The 18,392-nt window shown below is 32.7% G+C and overlaps 1 protein-coding gene across 1 annotated transcript in view; it reads left to right on the top strand.

Moving 5' to 3' along the window:
• Positions 1–200: 200 nt before the first annotated feature.
• The window catches only part of NDST4 (N-deacetylase and N-sulfotransferase 4), a gene marked incomplete at its 5' end in the record, with an annotated part of 266,779 nt that continues 248,587 nt past the window's right edge, over positions 201–18,392 (top strand). The window contains one exon of the mRNA XM_079154213.1: positions 201–616. The remainder of the gene's footprint in view (positions 617–18,392) is intronic.

Genomic DNA, 18,392 nt, shown 5'->3' on the forward strand with positions numbered 1-18,392 from the left:
TTTTGCTTCTGTTGGAATGTATTCATGTGTAACATCCCACTGACTGGATGACATCACAACAGCTCCAGGTCCTTGAAAGTCTTGAGGATGATTAGCTGAAGGAATTGGCTGTTTCTGCCAATCATAATCCGGCAGAGCTGCCTTTATAGTTCTGGAGATATGAGAGAAAGAGGGAGGGAGGGAAAGACCGACTCCAGCTAAACAAGAGGCACAGCAGCAGTAGCAACAGCAGAGCAGGAGCAGCTGGTATTCCGGTGATTAAATAGTTCTCATAGCCTTTTTGCTGTACCCGGTCTGCTCCCTGGTGTAATTCTCCTGTCCAGGAAGGAAGCTGCATTTTAACGGTGTGCTGAACAGAGGTTTGAATCATTCCAGCTGGCTGCTTGTTTTGAAAAGGACAATGTGTGTATAAATAAAAAGACTCTGCTGGAAGAGTTCACATACTAGGACTGGAGCTAATGAGTGCTCTCGGAATATTGTTGAGGCAGATTGTATGAACTGAAAGCTCCTTCTAATTAACCTGGAGCCAAGTGAACCTGAATGCTGGATATCTCATTCTCTAACTCGGGATAAATTCAAGTTAGGAAAAGAAAAAATAATTGAAAGGCTTCTCTAGGTAAGTTGCTGCTTATTTGTTAAGATTGAGGTGTGTACAATAAATAGATGTATGTTGCTTAGCTACGTAAACAAGTTGAACACAATAAAGTTTTATTTGTGAAAGATTTATGTAGAAGCAGAAAATGTTTTTAAACTATATTTGATCTCCCTTTTTGGCATGTGTGCACTTACCTGTCATTATGCTTTGCAGAAGTTATGTTTGTACTACAAGTGAAATATACAGTCCTGTCTCAGAAAAGAGATGGAACTTGAAATATCTTAAACAGTTGCTGGAATATTTGCGCAAAAAAAAAAAAAAAAAAAAAAAAAAACTCACTTGATATCAATTTTAGCCTTTTCATATTGAAATTAAAAAATTTTCAAACAACATCCAAAGCTAACTGCGGAGTTATAAATATTCCCTGAGAAGTGTTCCTGAGAACATAGTATTCGAATTACCCAAGATGAGAACTCTTCTTGGGACCTGATATCTATAAGCATGATCTGTTCTAATGGTCTGCTTTAGAGAAACAGCTGTCACAGACATTTGAAATTGTGTGGTACAGTCATAAATTGCTTATAAAGAAATAGATGATTTCCTCCGAGCTCCTGTTAGGAAAGAAACATAAATTTTTAAAATAATATATATCATATGTCATACACATACACTACTAGAAGGATAGAAATAGCTTTGTGGTATACCTGTAAATACCTCCAAATTCCTCAGTACAAGTTATAAAACAAGAAACAGTATTTAAATATGACAGTATTTAAATTCACCCTTTATAATACCTGTGTCATGGGAAGTTAAATAGAAAGGAAACGTAAACTTTATTTTCCTTGTAATTTGTCTTGATTAATAAAATACTGCATTTTTCACGGTTAATATAATAGTATTTAGAAGTGTTGACCTGCTTTGTTCAATACGACAGGTTGTACTGTGAATTCTCATATAGTTCTGAGCAAGTCTGAACAGTTCATACTTTATCACATCTCTTTCAAACTCATCTTTGCTTGCTTTCAGTCTTCCGTCATTACATTTTTATTAACTCAGGATCATAAATGTTTAAAGTTATCTGCATACCAAGATATTGGTATGTTTCTATAGCTCAGAAAGATTTCAGTTACCTACTTTCTTATCAACTTTGTACTTGAAATCCTATAGTTTCTTGGTACAAGATAAAATTGCTGGAGACAAAAGTTACTGTAATTCATTGAATCTCCCCAAAGCTAGGAGGCAATGAATTTTCCCCCAAAAAATTTAAGTTTTTTTTTTCATATTAGAAGAATAATTTTACTATTATTAAAAATATGCCAATAAGCTATATCCAGATGATAGTGAGGTACTATGTTGGTCATGTTCATTTTCTATGAGGCAAATGTATACAGAGAATATAAAGTCCACTGACCAGAAAGTCTAAGTTTCCAACTGAAATATGCTTATACTTACATTTATCTCAGTATTAACTGGGAATATAAGTGTATTATGATTGTTGACATTTTTCAAATAAAGGATTTTCTATCTCATGAGGATTAGTATGTAATGGCATTTACATTGATAGATGTCTGTAATTAATTAATGGGGGAAGATTTTTGGAAACTGAACATTAGACATAGAACAGCCTTTTTAAACTCAATCTGAGTGGCAGCTGGTCACCCCTAAGATTGATGCATAGAAAACCCTTTGCGAAAATTGTAATGTATGACTTATTAACTATACCATGAATATCACTGTTAAAGGAGAAATATTGATGAAATTCAGACCCCATTCTTAAATAAAAGGAAAGTAAAAGCTCATGGTAATCTTATTATATGTTTTCTGCTTAATTAATGAGAAAATATTCGATTATAAATATAAAATCATAATTTGAAATGTTTATACTTGATATGAAAATATAAATATATATAGTCACCTCAGAAAATAAGTCTTCCATGTTTTGTATGAGTATTAAAACTGCCATACCTATTTAATACCTATTTCTTTCTTTTTTTTCTAAAAGAATTCTGTAATTGTATTTTTTAAAGAAAATTCACTTTCTCAATTTAATCTCAACACTAACATTAGTTCTTAAAGATGTCAAATAAATGTGGAAAACCAGTTGTCCCTGAGAGGAATAATGTACATATGATCTCCTTGCACTTTCTGCTGGAGTGGAAAAGGAGCCTTTGAGAATAAAATCCAAAGATCAAACTTTCTGTGTTTCATTTAGTAGCAACTACTCAGGGAGAACAGAAAAGCATTTAGCATACTGTGTTCAAACTAGAAGATTCTGGCTGGCGCTGCCTCCCCAGATTTGGAAAGCAGCTGGGGAAACTTATAAAATAAAGCTAGAATATCAACCCTGGCAGGAAGCCAAGACTGAGAAGCTGTGCACCCAGAAGGCTAATTCTTTCTGGGCTGAAACTCATTGATAATGCATTATGTTTTAAGTCTAACCTGAAGTGTTACTTTTTTTTCCCCAGTACAAACTGTGGGATATTTAAAGAGCAAATATATTTTCAGAGTAGAGAAACATTCTAAAGTAATGAATGTTTCTTCTTTATTAAAAGTTGCCCTAATGGGAAAAAAAGAAGCTAGTAGAAACTCCTATAAAATACAGTTTATGCTCAGGAGGAAAAATGAAAGAAAGATGAGCTGCACTATCATCTTGGAGAAGGCTGAAGATCAGAAATGCCACATATGGATGCATGCTTAGACAAAGAAATGTGTTGTTGAAGACATTGGCCCAGTAAAATTTACAGTGAAAGTAGACATACTAAATACCGTGGTAGTATATATATTTTCTGACACTAGGCAACAAAAGAGAAAGTAAACTCTCATTCATTATGTATTCCAAATAACTAGGAAAAAGAGAATCTATGTTGTCTGTTGATTTATTAAGTTCACAAACTGAGAGGAATGGGTCAGGTGATAGACACAAAGCCACTGCCTTAGACATCATGTATAACAGTTAGCCAACCTTTTCCTAACACTTCAGGAAACTTTCAGCTATGCTGTTATACAGAGTGTTAAATGCACTCTCCTTTTAAGTTATTTTCAGCAAGCTTCAACAGTTAGGGGTGCCAATGGCAATGTAGAACTTACACACACAGCCCTACTTCCAAGCTTTCTTTATCACAGTTTTCTAAGGAATGCAATCACATTCTAGAGTTGATAAATTTAAAGTTTCTTTTAGAAATAATATTGAATTGATAACATATCTTCCCCAAATCCAAAATATACTAACAGTGAATTTCAAATGCTTTCTGCATGTCAAGACAAATAGATGTTTTTGCAACATGAGTGGTAACTTACTCTTCATTCCTACTGGAAAAAAATGTTTGTGATATAACTTGATGCACTTATGTCCTGTACATTGTTACAATGTGTCACAGTTATGGATATCCAGCTAATTCAGGCCATGACACAGTTTATCGCAAAATAACATTCATATTTACAAACTAATGACTTTCAAGTGACTCAATGAAGTAATTTATATACACATACACACACACACACACACACATATGTGACGCCTTAGAAATACCCTTTCAGAAGATATACTTTCTGAACACAAAATAAATAATTAGAATTAATTAGCTGAAAGTAAAGAAGTATCTGAGGAAATTGACGGGTTAAACATGACTATGGTTGGAATCTTGATGGTATAATTTGATGTATTCCGGGTATTTGAGAAACCAAACATAACAGCACTATTAAGTTTTAGAACTGAGACTTCAGTACTAAATCCTATTTTTACTCTTTTTAAAAATTATTGTTTTAAATATTTCAGGAGTTCAATAAAGGAAACAACTTGTAGCAACCTAACACACACACACACACACTTTCATACAAAAGCACACTCATGTGTACTGTTTATTTTTTGTTCCCCAAATTAGAAGAATTCCCCTAATTTGAACACATAATCCTCAATGCAACTCATGTGGGCTTTATTAAAATATTTACCTCCTCGTTAAAAGTATTTAAATATATTTATCTTCAACATTAACCATACGGAAGTCGAAAGTCAGCTGGCCAGGTTTGGTATATTCAAGTAAAAGTAAACATAGAAATGTTTCCTTAGTCTCTCTTCATGCATTCGTCCTTTTCTTCTCTTTTTCACTCCTTCCTTCTTTTCCTCTTCTCGTCCTCTTTTCTCCGTTTTATGCATTCTTTCTTCCCTCACTTCTTGCCTCCCTCCCTTCCTTTTTCCCTCTCCTTTTCCCTTTCTTTCCTTCCTTCCTTCTCACTCTCTCCTTCCTTTTTCTAATTCATTTTGTGTCACTTCAGTGTTTTGATGTTGTCTTTGTGGGGTTGGTGACCAAATCATTCATGCTTAGAATGACAGCGATTATTAATATCATGGCCTGCTTTCAATGCAGAGTATGTGGGGAAATGCATGGAAAAAGTGGGTTAAGTACACTAAGCAATAAAGAAAGAGTAAGGTATGGTGAGAAATGCATGTTAGAAAAGTAGTGACACCACCCTGAGGGTTTGGGCTGCTCTACACCTAGGAAGTACAATTTAACTTACTAAATTCTTCACATAGAGTCCTTTGTGCCCTTTGCATATGCTCCCCTTTCATTATCTTTTGCATCTTTTCCATGCAGCATTTGCAGCTTAGAATAAAAATATAATAATAATAATAATAAAAATGTACATAATCCTATACTTGTATTTTAAAGCCCCTAAACCATTTTTATATTTAATAGTTTAAACATAGCAACATTCATATGCAGCCCAAAGGCCAATTGCCATGCTAATGGAAGAAAAAGAGAGAAGGGAAAGCTATTTTGCACATTTAGATGTTTTGGCTTGACTCCATTCCTGAATCAGAAATTCAATTGTAGACTGCTGATCCACAGAATTTGTCATATTTCATCAGACATCTCAAAAGAGTTCTTCTTGATGCACTGAATAGTCTTTCACGCCTACATAAAAATCATTTAAACCTCAGAAATAAATATAGCGACACTAAAGATTAATACAAGGAAAGGAAACAGATGCAGAGATGCATATGCTCCTGTGAATGCATATAAAAGTCCTAATTCTATTCATTACTCTAAAGTGCAAGTGAATAATTAGAATCAGAATTTAAATTTAATTTGTTTCTCAACCAGTCTTTCAGTAATCTTTATGTCAATCCAATTGAGATTTTACATATTGTAATAACAAGATAAAACACAGGCTATCATTTATAAATTGTAGTTATTAATTCATTTAAAGCATTATGGTTCATAATATCTCAGTTTGTAAAGCTGCTTTCCTTGGAATAAGGCATTTTCTTAATAACCACAGAAATGATGCTAAAATTGATCAATTGAAGTTGAACTCAATTTAGTACTTACATTACTCAATTTCTCTGTCTGGACATATTTTTCACTTTCAACAGAGAAAATAGCTTTTCAGTTTTGCTCAATAATATGCATAATGATCAGAATAATAAGTATTAGTATTTTTAATATGTGCCAGACATGATTCAAGTTACTAAAGTGAACAAAATAGCTCTCAGGAGGCTTATATTCTGGTGGGAGAAAACAATAAACAAATAAATGCCCTCTGAGAGTGGTGGTGAGTACTCTGAAGATGAGCAAGTCAAGATGGTGGGTTAAAGAATGTAAATAAAAGGAACAGAGCTGGCCAGAGAATGCCTTTCTGATAAACTAGGAGATTCTATTTACAAGTTACATGTCAAATTAAGCAACATTATTTTATCTCATGGAAAAATGTGAGGAGGTCTAGCAATTGCTTGTAATATGCAAGTAAACAGACTGAATTTTGGTTCTGCCTTCTGCTTATTCCTCCCAGTGTGTGACACTGTTTGTTGGAATTTAGAATATGGTACCCAGTTCTGTGTTACTTTTTTGGAGAGCAGGAAGACCAATTGACTGTAGAAAATCTGATTCTCAATTTTGCTTCCTTTCTTTAAAGTTTTAAGTATTTAAAAAGTAGCCTAAGAGTAAGGTATCTCAATTTTACTTTTTTCTTTCTTAAAGTGTAAATGTCCATGGTATTATTAAAAGTTTACTGGTGGGGGAACTGATCCCCTTTCTCATTTTCCCAAACTGGTAGAAGTAAGAACCAGTATTGTAAAAGATCACTCAGTTGACTAGATCTAAAAAAACAAAATTCAGAATAATAAATGTAATTCTTGAGTGCATTGTATTTTTAATATCACTCAATACAAAAGTACTTCAAATTTGGTAAAAAGTCTGATAAGGCTAACACAATACTAATACATATTTAGAATGCACCCATAGAATCATTTTGTCACCAAATAGTTCTATCACAGAACTTATTGCCTCTTGGTATGATTGCTGTGTATTTCAGTTCCTACCCCCTCAATTTTGACCAAAGGCTTTTTGACAACAAGAAAACTTAGAGTGTGCTTAACCAAGAGTGCAAGATGGTTAGGGTTTAATTAATGCCAAATGTAAGGAGACTTTTGGGAACAATGCCCCGTAAGTCACAGTTGAAAAGAAAGTGATGTTCAAAGGAAAACAACAGAGTTCCTGTATATACCTTTATATGTTGGAGGATTTTTGTGTGTAAATGTGATAATGGAATTTATGTTGTGTACTAGGATAGTAACAGACTAAAATATGAAGGATATTGACAAGTTGTTTCCATGCACTATCAGAAAAAACAAAAACAAAAACAAGACTTTCTAAAATCCAGTGAGATTCTAGCAAGTAACACAAGGTGGAGTATGTGTCCAGAAGACTTCTGAGGAAGGAAGTTCTGCCTTGAGTAGCACTGAGGGTGGCTACCAGGTTTCTTGTTGTTTTTCACCCTTTGACAGTCAGAAGTATCTGTAGAAGTTTCAGAGTGAACATTCTGCCACCTAACACCAATTCCTGCAGTTGATTAGAAAATAGATAAAACAAAATTAAAGTAAGTAACAATTGGGGAAAATTACATAGCAGAAAAGCATTAATTAGGATGTGTCTTAAAAAATGAAAGCACATTTTCACAAAAGGGCTATTTACAAAGTACACAACTTATTGCAGAAAATTAAATGAGAAATTTCTTAAGTGAAAGCTTCATGTTTTTAATTTAAACATTTTGTTTTTACTATTCTTTTGCTTCATTCCAAGAAAGAAAAATAAAGGCATGGATAAGAATGATTAGTCTTGTTTCTGCGAACATCTATTTGTTAAGAAATAAAGAGAATATTTGGCTTAAATAGAGAAATGAAAACCCTGTTAGAGAAGAGCTACGTTCATGTAAACGTGTGAGAGTTGGTTTAAAGATGAGATGGTGTGGCAACCTAGTAGAAACAAGAGGTAGCACTGGGTTCACTAAATCTGAATTATAAGTCTAGCTATCCCCTCTCACATGAACTTGAGAAAGCTAATTAGCCTTTCTCTGCCTCAGGTTCTAGATCTGTGAATAGGGTAGTAATACCTACCTCTAGGATTGCTGGGAAGGCTAACTGTGACAATAAATATAAAGTACCTAGTGCAAAGTAGGAAATATGAGATACCATAAATCAGTAGAAGTAAGTGTTAATTACATGCCTCAGTACTCTGACTTTGGCTTGCTATATAACATTTTGTACTGCTTTAAAGTAACCCCTGAATGATTAGGATTGACTGTTTCCAATCTTCCTTGGAGATAATGATCTCAATTACCTTTTTGTATTGCCTCTTACTTATTTTGCTCATATATTTGAATATTAACTATGGGAAATCTAATGTAATGAACCAAACCTCATTGAGCAATATTCTAACCTAATTGATCATTGCCTTGAAAATTAACCAGCATTTAAATATCTTAAAGAAAGCAGACCAAATACCAGGAGGTAAAGAACTGTTTAGAAAAGGGTCACAAACATTTATCTCAAATTTTTTTGGTATGTGGAGAAGGGAGAAACATGAAATCAGAAGAAAGCAAGAAGGTAAAGGCTCAGAAACTGGAACTTATGAAAACAAAACAAATACAAGTATATCTTAGTTGATCTAACCACTTCTTAGATTAAGGTTTTAAATAAAGTGTCTATTCCAAAATCTTTATCTACACCCTTGTGATCACAAATAACACAAGACACCCTCCTGGCCACCATCCATTTCCTATTGAGGCCATCATCTCTCACACAGAATCCTTTGGACAATATATGAAACTATTTTAAATTTACAGATTACTAATGTTGACCTAGACTGAGAGTAAAAAGATACTAACTACATTCCAAGTGTCACCACAGATGTGTTGGTATATTTTAAATTGATCAAGTTTTCTCAAATGAAATAAGATTACTTTAACTCCTCCTATTCTTCTATTGTCAAATATATTTTGAAGGTTAACACAATATTTTTATTAATAACTTCCATTATTTTCTACCAATTAGGTTTGCTAAATGAAATTTTGTAATAAGTTTAGTATTCTTTTAAAGCATTCACAAGTAACATTATAATAATTCTAGATTCCAGTTATCTAGTATTTAAATAGGATCATCTCAAGAGATGTTGCCTGACAAGTAGCAGAATGCTTGGAATGACTCCAAAATCTCATCAGTTTCTATCATGCTTTTTCAAACTTTGAGAATTGTATAGCCTGGATTGGTTTCTGGAGGAAGGATGAAATTTTGCATGGGATATATTTGCATGTGACCACCATGTTATTTCTGAATGACAGCCAAGCTGCTATTTCATTTTTTGAAATATCTAAAAGTTAAAATAACATAAAATATGAAGCAATTAAATGAAAAACAGTAGTCATACCAGTGAAACTAAATGGAGCATATCTCCCTTTGATAAAGAATTATCCAACTGCTTTGCCTTGTGTAAAAATTAAGAATGCTTTGAAGTTAGATAATTAAGTACAGGGAGAATATAGTAGCAGTAATATATATAACATACATATTTCAAAAGAAAGCCTTAGTATTTTCTATTGCAATGAAGTTCTTTGTAAGTCTAGTATTAAACAATGAAATTTCTACTTTTTGATGTTTAAAGAACCAGTACCAGACTGTGGCAATGGAGAAGGTTATTTAGAATTAATCAGAAGATATGGGTTTGTATTATTTGAGATTAGTTACCTCACTTCTCTGGGCCCTGAATTCTCAATATAATCCTTCTATGGAGTTTTTGAATAACAATTTTGATAATTGGAATTTATAGTGGTCTATACACCAGATACTGTTTGTTTGGCGTTCATTTTCCATTACCAGCAGCTCAAAGTTAGTAATTTAGAATGTTACACCAATAATTTCCTGATAGTGACATAACATAATGAAAAAAAAAAACTTGCTAGAACTTCCTATAAACTAGATAATAGATTCCAAGTATGTTGCTCCAAAATGATATAAATTTTCTCTGGGTATCTATATATTGAATACTTTAGATGTCTCAAAGAAGAAAGTCAGTGGTAGAGAAGTAGTTGCAATCAATTTTAAGAGAGAATGATCTTCCGTACTGCTGCTGCAGGAACATTCCATTTATAATGATAAAATGTTAACTTATCTAAATTCAGAAAGAGAATAATCCAAGTGTCAAGAATATAGCTTCTAGGAGATTCTGATTATTATTGTAAATTGTGAATTTAATAGTATACACATTAAAATCACATAGCATAAAGTCAATTAATATAAATTTTAATTAATTTTAAGCTACACTTTAATAAAGTATATGATTTCTTGAAATTAAGTTTTGATGTTAAGTATTAGACAATTTTTTCTCCTTTATTTGTTCATATATCAATAAATAAATAAATACATTCTGGCTTCACCTATTCATCTATCTTAGAGACTCCTATCCTGTAAGAATATAAGGGAAAAGTAAGCATTTTGTTTAATGAATAACTACTTCTACAATTTTCTACTGAGACAATTAACAATGATGCAAATCAATACTAAATATAACAACTTTTTAAAAGATCATTGAGTTAAACCAAAGGAATTATCTGTTGATGGGAATCATTCTATTGCTGCTGGCAATAAGTTGAATTAACATAGTATTCAGAGAAAAGCACAGAAAGTGAATACCACAATTGTAATTTTAAGAACACAACTGCTTATGTCATTTGCCTGCCTGGTCTTGAATATTGGTTTTTCTCTTCACTTTCAATTTTCTCTTTTCTCTTCTTCAAAATCCAATTCCTCTCATTCTTCAATAACTGGAACAATTCACAAGCCTCCCCTGATGACTTTAGCCTGAGAGAATGTTTCCTCTCTCTGTATTTCATAGCAAGTCTCCTTAGAAGTCTCACTTGGTAACCAACATGCATTCCCCAGGATAGTGAGTGAGTTTGTCCTCTGTTTTCTTTTTCACTTCATTTTGCCTTGCACTTGACTTTTCTCAGCATGTTCACCACACTTCCTCCTCAACTCTCTCTATCTTTTATTTGACTTCATTAGAAAACACTACTGATATTTCTAAAGTCACCTGTATTTTCTTAACTGAAAACTTTAAGGTCAACATCAGTTACGTTTCCTAAGTCATAAGCAATACTTAGTACTTGACCAGAAATGTTCTCATCCCTTGCTGTCAGCTTCCATGGTTGTCTTTCCACTCACCACCATTCGTGTTGTGCTGCTTCCTCAGGTTTTCATCTGTCATCTTACCATACACACTACTTCTCAGTACTCTCACTCAGTACCACGGTTTTGTCAACCCTTTAGCTTATGATTTCAGCATACTCCTTATATTTCTATACTATGTATTCAACCACCTAGTGTATTTCCTTTTGAATATTTCACAAGTTTTTCAGAAATACTACTATCTGCTCATTTTCTCTTCACGTACCTTCTCTACTTCCATGTATCTTTGTGCCTTCCTTGCTGTTACCCTTATCATACTGGGCTGTAATTTCCTCTTTATTCAAATATGGCATAGGTAGACTTCCTTTGCTTTTGAAGAATGGAGATACTGGTTGTAGAGATGCATCTGGCACTTGGTAAGCATGCAGTCAATATTGGATGAATGACAGTGACAGCCTGAAGTCTTTGGGTGATACATTTTCCCCCCTCTCTATATTCAATCAATCAAATCATGACACTTCTGTTTCTTATGTGACAGGATTAAATAATTCATATTCACATAAGTATTCACAACCTTGTCCTTCTAACAAATAATGTAATGCATTCACCCTTTCCATTTTCTCCTAAATCTTGCTTTCTGAATATGAGGTTCATTGATCAATACAATAAGGTGTTAGGAAGGAGGTGAAAGAAGAAAGAGAAGAAAAACAGTGAACCATTTGGCAGAAAGGAAGTATTGTCATGGGAGGATTTTCTGAGCAGCTTTGAGGAGCAGAGAAATTGAAAAGTGGAAAAATAGATATTTTTAGAACTGTTATTTTGTTTTATGAATTGGAACTGTTTAATGTTGTTTGGAAAACATGAGTGAGGAACGTAACTCCTTTTCAGTAAAATATTGTGACTCTCAAACTGTGATTCTTAAATGCATCCTGTTGGGCAATGAACCCTGGGCTACAAATTTTTAAGAACTAGAACATTGTACATAAATGTCATGAATCAGCTTGCTCTCTTCTTTAATAAGCTTTATTTTTAGAACAGTTTCAGGTTCCCATAAAAATCGAGCAGAAGGTAAAATTCCTATAGACACTTCCCATTCCAAATTCATAGCACTCCCTATGTCATCAAGATCCTTTAAAATCAATGCACATTGACACATCATTATGATACGAAGTGTGTAGTTCACATCATAGTTCACTCTTGGTGTGGAATGTTCTGTGGATTTTGACAAATGACTTGCATCAATCATTATAGTATTAAATAGAATAGTTTCAAGTCCCTAAACTTCCCCTAAATTCCCCTTTCTACTCAAGCCTTTCTCTCCCTACTCAACTCCTACTCAAACTCTCCCTACTCAAACTCCTAACAACCACTGATCTTTTCCCCGTCTCCATAATTTTACCTGTTTTAGAATTTCACATTACTATCATAAATTATGTAGTATTTTCAGATTAGCCTCATTCACTTAGTAATACTTATTTTAATTATTTTATGTGTTTTTGTGGCTTGATTAATAAATCATTTTCTGAACCCGAGTAAGTTCCATTATATAGATGTACCAAAATTTACATATCTGTTCCCTACCAAAAGACATCTTGATAGCTTCCAAACTTTGTCAACTGTGGATGAAACTGCTATAAAACATTCATGCGATGTTTTTTTGTGTGGACTTAATTTTTTTTTTTTTTTTTTTTTTTTTTTTTTTAACTCATTTGATACCATCCCAGGGACCAAAATTGCTGGATAAAATGATGCTTAGCTTTGTAAAAAACATCCAAAATGTCTTCCCAAGTGACTTTTGTTTTTCATTCTCACTAGCAATATATGAGAGTTCCTGTTGCTCTGCATCCTTGCCAACATTTAGTGTCTTTAGTATTTTGGATTTTAGCCATTCTAGTAGGTATGTAGTGCATACAATATTGATATATTAATTGTAATTTCATGATGAAATATGATGCATAGCGTTTTCTCATATTCTTATTGGTCATCTTCACTTCTTCATTCATGGCATGTCTGTTGAAGTCTGTTGCCCATTTTTAAATTGGGTTATTATTTTCTTATTGTTGAATTTTAAGAGTCATTTGCATGTCCTTATTTAATAATAGTTCTTTAATAGCTATGCCTACTGCAAATACTTCCTCCCAATTTGTAGTTTGTTTTCTCACTCTCTTAACAGTAATTTCACAGTGAAAGTTGGTTATTCTAATAAAATCCAAATAATCAAATCTTTCTCTCATGGATTCTTTATTTGATTTTTATGTCTAAAAGTTATTATCCAGTCTAAGGTCATCTAATATTTCTCTTGTTACCTTCTAGGAATATTGTAGTTTTATATTTTATATCTATATTTAGTAAATGTACTTTGCATTCTAAAATCATCTCTGATTTTTTAAAAGGACACAAGGTCCATGTACCCTTTCATTTTTTCCATGTGGATGTTTAGTAATTCTACCACCATTTGTTGAAAAGTCTATATTTCTCCATTGAATTACCCTTGTTCCTTTGTCAAATATCGGTTGGCCAGATCCTGTAGATTTGTTTTTGGGCTCACTATGCTGTTCTATTGATCTACTTGTCTTCTTTTTCACACTGTCTTGATTACTGATACTTGATACCACCACTGTCTTGATTACTGTGCCTGTGTTATAAGTCTTGAAGTTTATGTTAGTCTTCTGACTTCATTCTCCTTCAATATCAAATTGGCCATTGTTGGTCTTGTGGTCTCCATTATAAAATTTGCTTGCTTTTTTAAAATTCCTATTTCCATTTTCTTAAGTCTTTATATGGACTATTATAATCAATTCTTAACCAGACTCTGGCCTCATGGCATCAATACAGCCTCTTAAAAAATAACTTTTTAAAAGTTAACATTTATCAAGCCAGTCTTCATATTAAAGTGTTTTAGTGATTTAAAAAACTCTAAGACTATTTGAACCCAACATTTCAAATAAGTTATTTTTATCTTTTGTCCACCTACATTTTCAATTCAATTTCTATAATTTTGTCCCTCATTATCTTCAGAAGGTTGATTCCAGATTCTCCTACATACCAAAATCCATAGATGTTAAAGTTCTTTAGATAAAATGGTATAATATTTGTGAAAAATGACACACAGCCTCTCATACACTTGAAATCATCTCTATATGATTTATAATACCTAATACAATATAAATGTTATGTAAATAGTTTTTATAGTGTATGGTTTATGGAATAATGATAAGAAAAACTATGTATGCACATGTCCAATACAGACACAACTATTACGGACCTAACTACAAAGAACACCAACAAGATGTTAGGCAAAGAATGGTCAAGCAACTAGTGCTGGAGACTGAGAATCTGTGAAATGGTAGGAGGATACAGTCGTGTATTCCTACACATTATTTCATTCATATGGACAGAAACACTGTGATAGCACACTCATTTTGCTTTTAGGAATTTTCTGCAATTTTGTTTTCAAAGGTGTTCACTATTCAGCTGGTTGTACCTGAGTATGCAGTAGGGACCCCTTCTACTCCCTTATAAGATGCAGTACAGACATTGAAAGTAGAAAGGAACAAAATAGTAAAGTCCTTGTTTCAGAGAGCTTATCCTCTAATGAGACAAAAGTCTAAGAATAATGCTATTTATATGCAAAATAGATTGTTAAAACAAATAGATTGCTAAAACACACACTTGTGCACTTAAAAATAAGGAAAGACTAGGAAATGTTGGGAAAGAGCTTGCATTTTATATTGGCCAGTTAGAAGCAGCTATAATGAGAATATTAAACTTAGGTAAGAGACTACAAGAAATGAGGACATGCCATGTGATATATGAAGGACAGGTATTATAGGCAGAAAGGAACAGCAAGTGTAGAAGCCCTGAGGCAGATATGAAAAGAATACAGTATTTGCAAAGAATATTGAAAAGTCCAGTGATATGTTGGAGAGAACTCAGTAAAGAGAAGTACTAGGATCTGTAACTGTGTAAACCACTCTGTGAATTTGGCTTTTACTCCGAGTGAAACAGTGGCAGTCCAGTGGGTGTCTTTTGGGCATAGGGAGTTGATCAGAGGAGAAAAATTACAAAATGAGACCTCTGAAAAGTACATTGAAGGTAAAAAGAAAACCTGCTGTGGAGCAAAGGCTAGGGCAAAGATCAATTAAGAAGATATTTCAACAATCTCATGAGAAATTTTGCTAATTTGGACTAGGATGAATCTGCAAAGGAGTTACAGTAACATTCTGGGTACATTTTACTAATAGAGTCAATGAATTAAATATCTTGTGGGTCTGGTGGGAAAGACAGACAAAAGAGACAATGATCAACAAAAACAGGTATGTGTCTGTGTCTGTGTGTCGAGCAAAATAATGGAGCTGTCTCTTACCTTCATGGGAAACTAGTGGGAGAAATCAGTTTAGGGATAAGGAAAAAGCAGGCCATCAGATTTGTTCTTCTTGAAGTTTGAGATGTTTATTAGATTTCCAAGTCAAAGTACCAATTAGGGGACTGAATAAAAGAGCAGAAACTGATAAAATATTTAGGTGGATGTGTACATTTTATGGTCAGCTTATTGAGAGTAGTACTTAAAATCATAAGAAGTGAAACAGGAAAGAGAGGAGATCTCAGGAATAAGCCCTATGGAATACCACACTGAAGATAAAGAGATGGGGAAGAACCAGAAAATGTCATTAACAAATCATTTTAAAAAAAAAAAAAAGTATGATTTCCAGAAAGGTGAGTAAAAACATTTCTTGTGTGGGTGAAAGGGCAATCAGTAGTGTCAAATCCTTTATAATTTTATTTTACAACATGGAGTTTCTTCACGATGTTTAAATAAATAAATTTTTATGAAGTTGCAAAGGTGAACCTGATTAGAGCAGGCTCCAGAAGTAATTGAAAATAGAATTTCAAAGACTTGCTGTAAAGTTTGCTGCTTCTGCCATACCATCAGGAGCACTGATTGACTTTCTAAAATATTAACCTTACATAGTTGATAGCTACTATGTTGGTTTGTTAAGGCTGCCATAACGAATCATCATAAAACCCTAGACTTAAACAACATAAACTTGTTTTCTCAGTTCTGAAGGCTAGAAGTCTAAGGTCAACGTGCCTTGAGGGCCATTATCCCTCAAAGTGCTAGGGAAAGATTAGCCCCAGTTCTCTCTTCTGGCTTCCAGCAGTTCCTTGCTGTGGAGATATAATTTCAATCTTCACAAGGAATTTTTCCTCTATTCTTATCTGTACAATGTCTCCTCTTAATAAGAAAACAATTGGATAATGGGCTTACCCAGCAGTATGAATTCATTTTAACTAATTACATCCGTAATAACCTTATTACCAATAAAGTCATATTCTGGGAGTTAGGACCTCAACATATGAATGTATAGAGGACACAATTCAATCCTTAATACTCATATTCACATTTATCATACAATTTCATTCTTATAGATTGCAATTTGGTTTGTAAATACATCAGTTAAATATTTTGCATGTTATATCCATTTTATATATTGTGATCTCTCCTTTTGTACTGTCCATCAGTTTTTCTATCAAGATTATATTAGCCTCAAAAAATGAGGTTGACAGGTATCACTCTTTAACCATTCCTCTGAAAACAGATTGTGTTAAATTGGAATTATTTATCCTTTGAAGATTTGGTGGAATTTTCTGGTAGCATCAGTAACTGCAGATTTCTTTATGGAAAGGCTTTTCGAGTTATTTTATTTTGCTTAAACATTTTGAGGCTTCTTTTAATCTTTGAAATTGTATTAAGATATATTTTCTAGAATCTTCATATGCTTATATTTAAAATTTAAAAATTTTGTAAATTCATCATAAGGTTTCTTTTTTAATGCCTGAAGTAAATATAGTTATAGGCTTTTTCTGATTCCTATAACTATGTGTGATTTTTCTCATTTGTCTTAATGTTAGCATAGTTTTGTCAAACTGATTAGCCTTTTTAAAGATTGCACTTTTTTGGTTTATTCTCTTTACTCTATTTTTCTATATGATCTCATCTTTGTTAATTCTTTCCTTCTACTATCTTTGTTGTTATTTTATTGCTTTTTTATAGGTTCTTGAGATGGACATTTACATTAGTAACTTGTTAACTTTCAGATTTTTCTCTTTAAGGTGTGGTATTCTAAGACTTTACACATCTTTGACTCATAAGATTTTTAGAATTGTTGTTTTAATAATGTTTCTTAGATTTGAAATATATAGAAATTTTCCAATGATTTTTGTTATTTGTTTCTAGATATATTACATTGTGGTCATAGTACATGCTCCACATAATATTTAGTCTTAGAAATTTATTAGTACTTGCTTTAGGGCACAGCATGATTAATTTTTATAAAGATCTCCAAGTTCAATATGCAATATGTACCTGTTGAGTGTCATATTTTAAATATGTATTTTAGATCAAATTTGTTAGTTGTGTTACTTAGGTCTTCTTTATCCTTGATACTATTCTATCCCGTTTTTCAGTTAATTCTTGAGGTATTATAAATTCTTTCTCTATAATTGGAAATCTATAAATGCCTTCTATAGTTCTGCCTGTTTCTGCTTTACACATTGCTGTCTGATATTAGGCGCATGCAAATTTAAATTTTAATGTCTTATGGATAAACTATTGTCACAAAAGATCTCTGTATCTCCAGCAATTTTTTATGTTTTCAAATCTAATTTTCTTTTCACTGTATACCTTTATCAGTTTTCCTTTTCATTACAATATTTCTGGCATCTTTTCTCATATATTTATTTCTACACATTATTCTATGTCATTTGTAATAAGCATACACTTATCTTTTTATATCAATCTGCCAATCTATGTTTTCAAAAGGTAATTTAGTTCATGGAATTTCAGCAAAATTAGTAACATAAACAGACCTATTTACTTTGTGTTTTCTATTAGTCCTATTTGCCCTACGTTTAATTTTCCCTTCTATAGTTTTCGTTTAAGTGTTTCTCTCATTTCAGTGTTTTCATTTCTCTCATTTGAGTGTTTTTCTTTCATTTCATTTTTCTCCATTACTAATTTTGATGTGTGTGTGTGTGTGTGTGTGTTCTTTGTTGATTTCACTAGAAACCACAACAATTATACTTGACTTACTCATAGCTGAAATGAATTAATATGACCTTCTTCCCAGAAAATGTAGGATTCTTAGAATAGTTTAATTCTGTTTAGTTCCTTCATACTTTTAAACATTTTTCTTATTTATTTCAATTAGACTTAATGTTATATGTAATGCCTTACAGCTTTTTTACTACTTTGTATACTCAGGTTTATCTGGGTTAACTCATATTACCAGTGTACTTTATGTTTACTTATGTCCAGAAACTTGAACACTCCCCATG

This window comes from Sciurus vulgaris (assembly GCF_902686455.1).
Source record: "Sciurus vulgaris genome assembly, chromosome: 9".
Taxonomy (NCBI): Eukaryota; Metazoa; Chordata; class Mammalia; order Rodentia; family Sciuridae; genus Sciurus; species Sciurus vulgaris.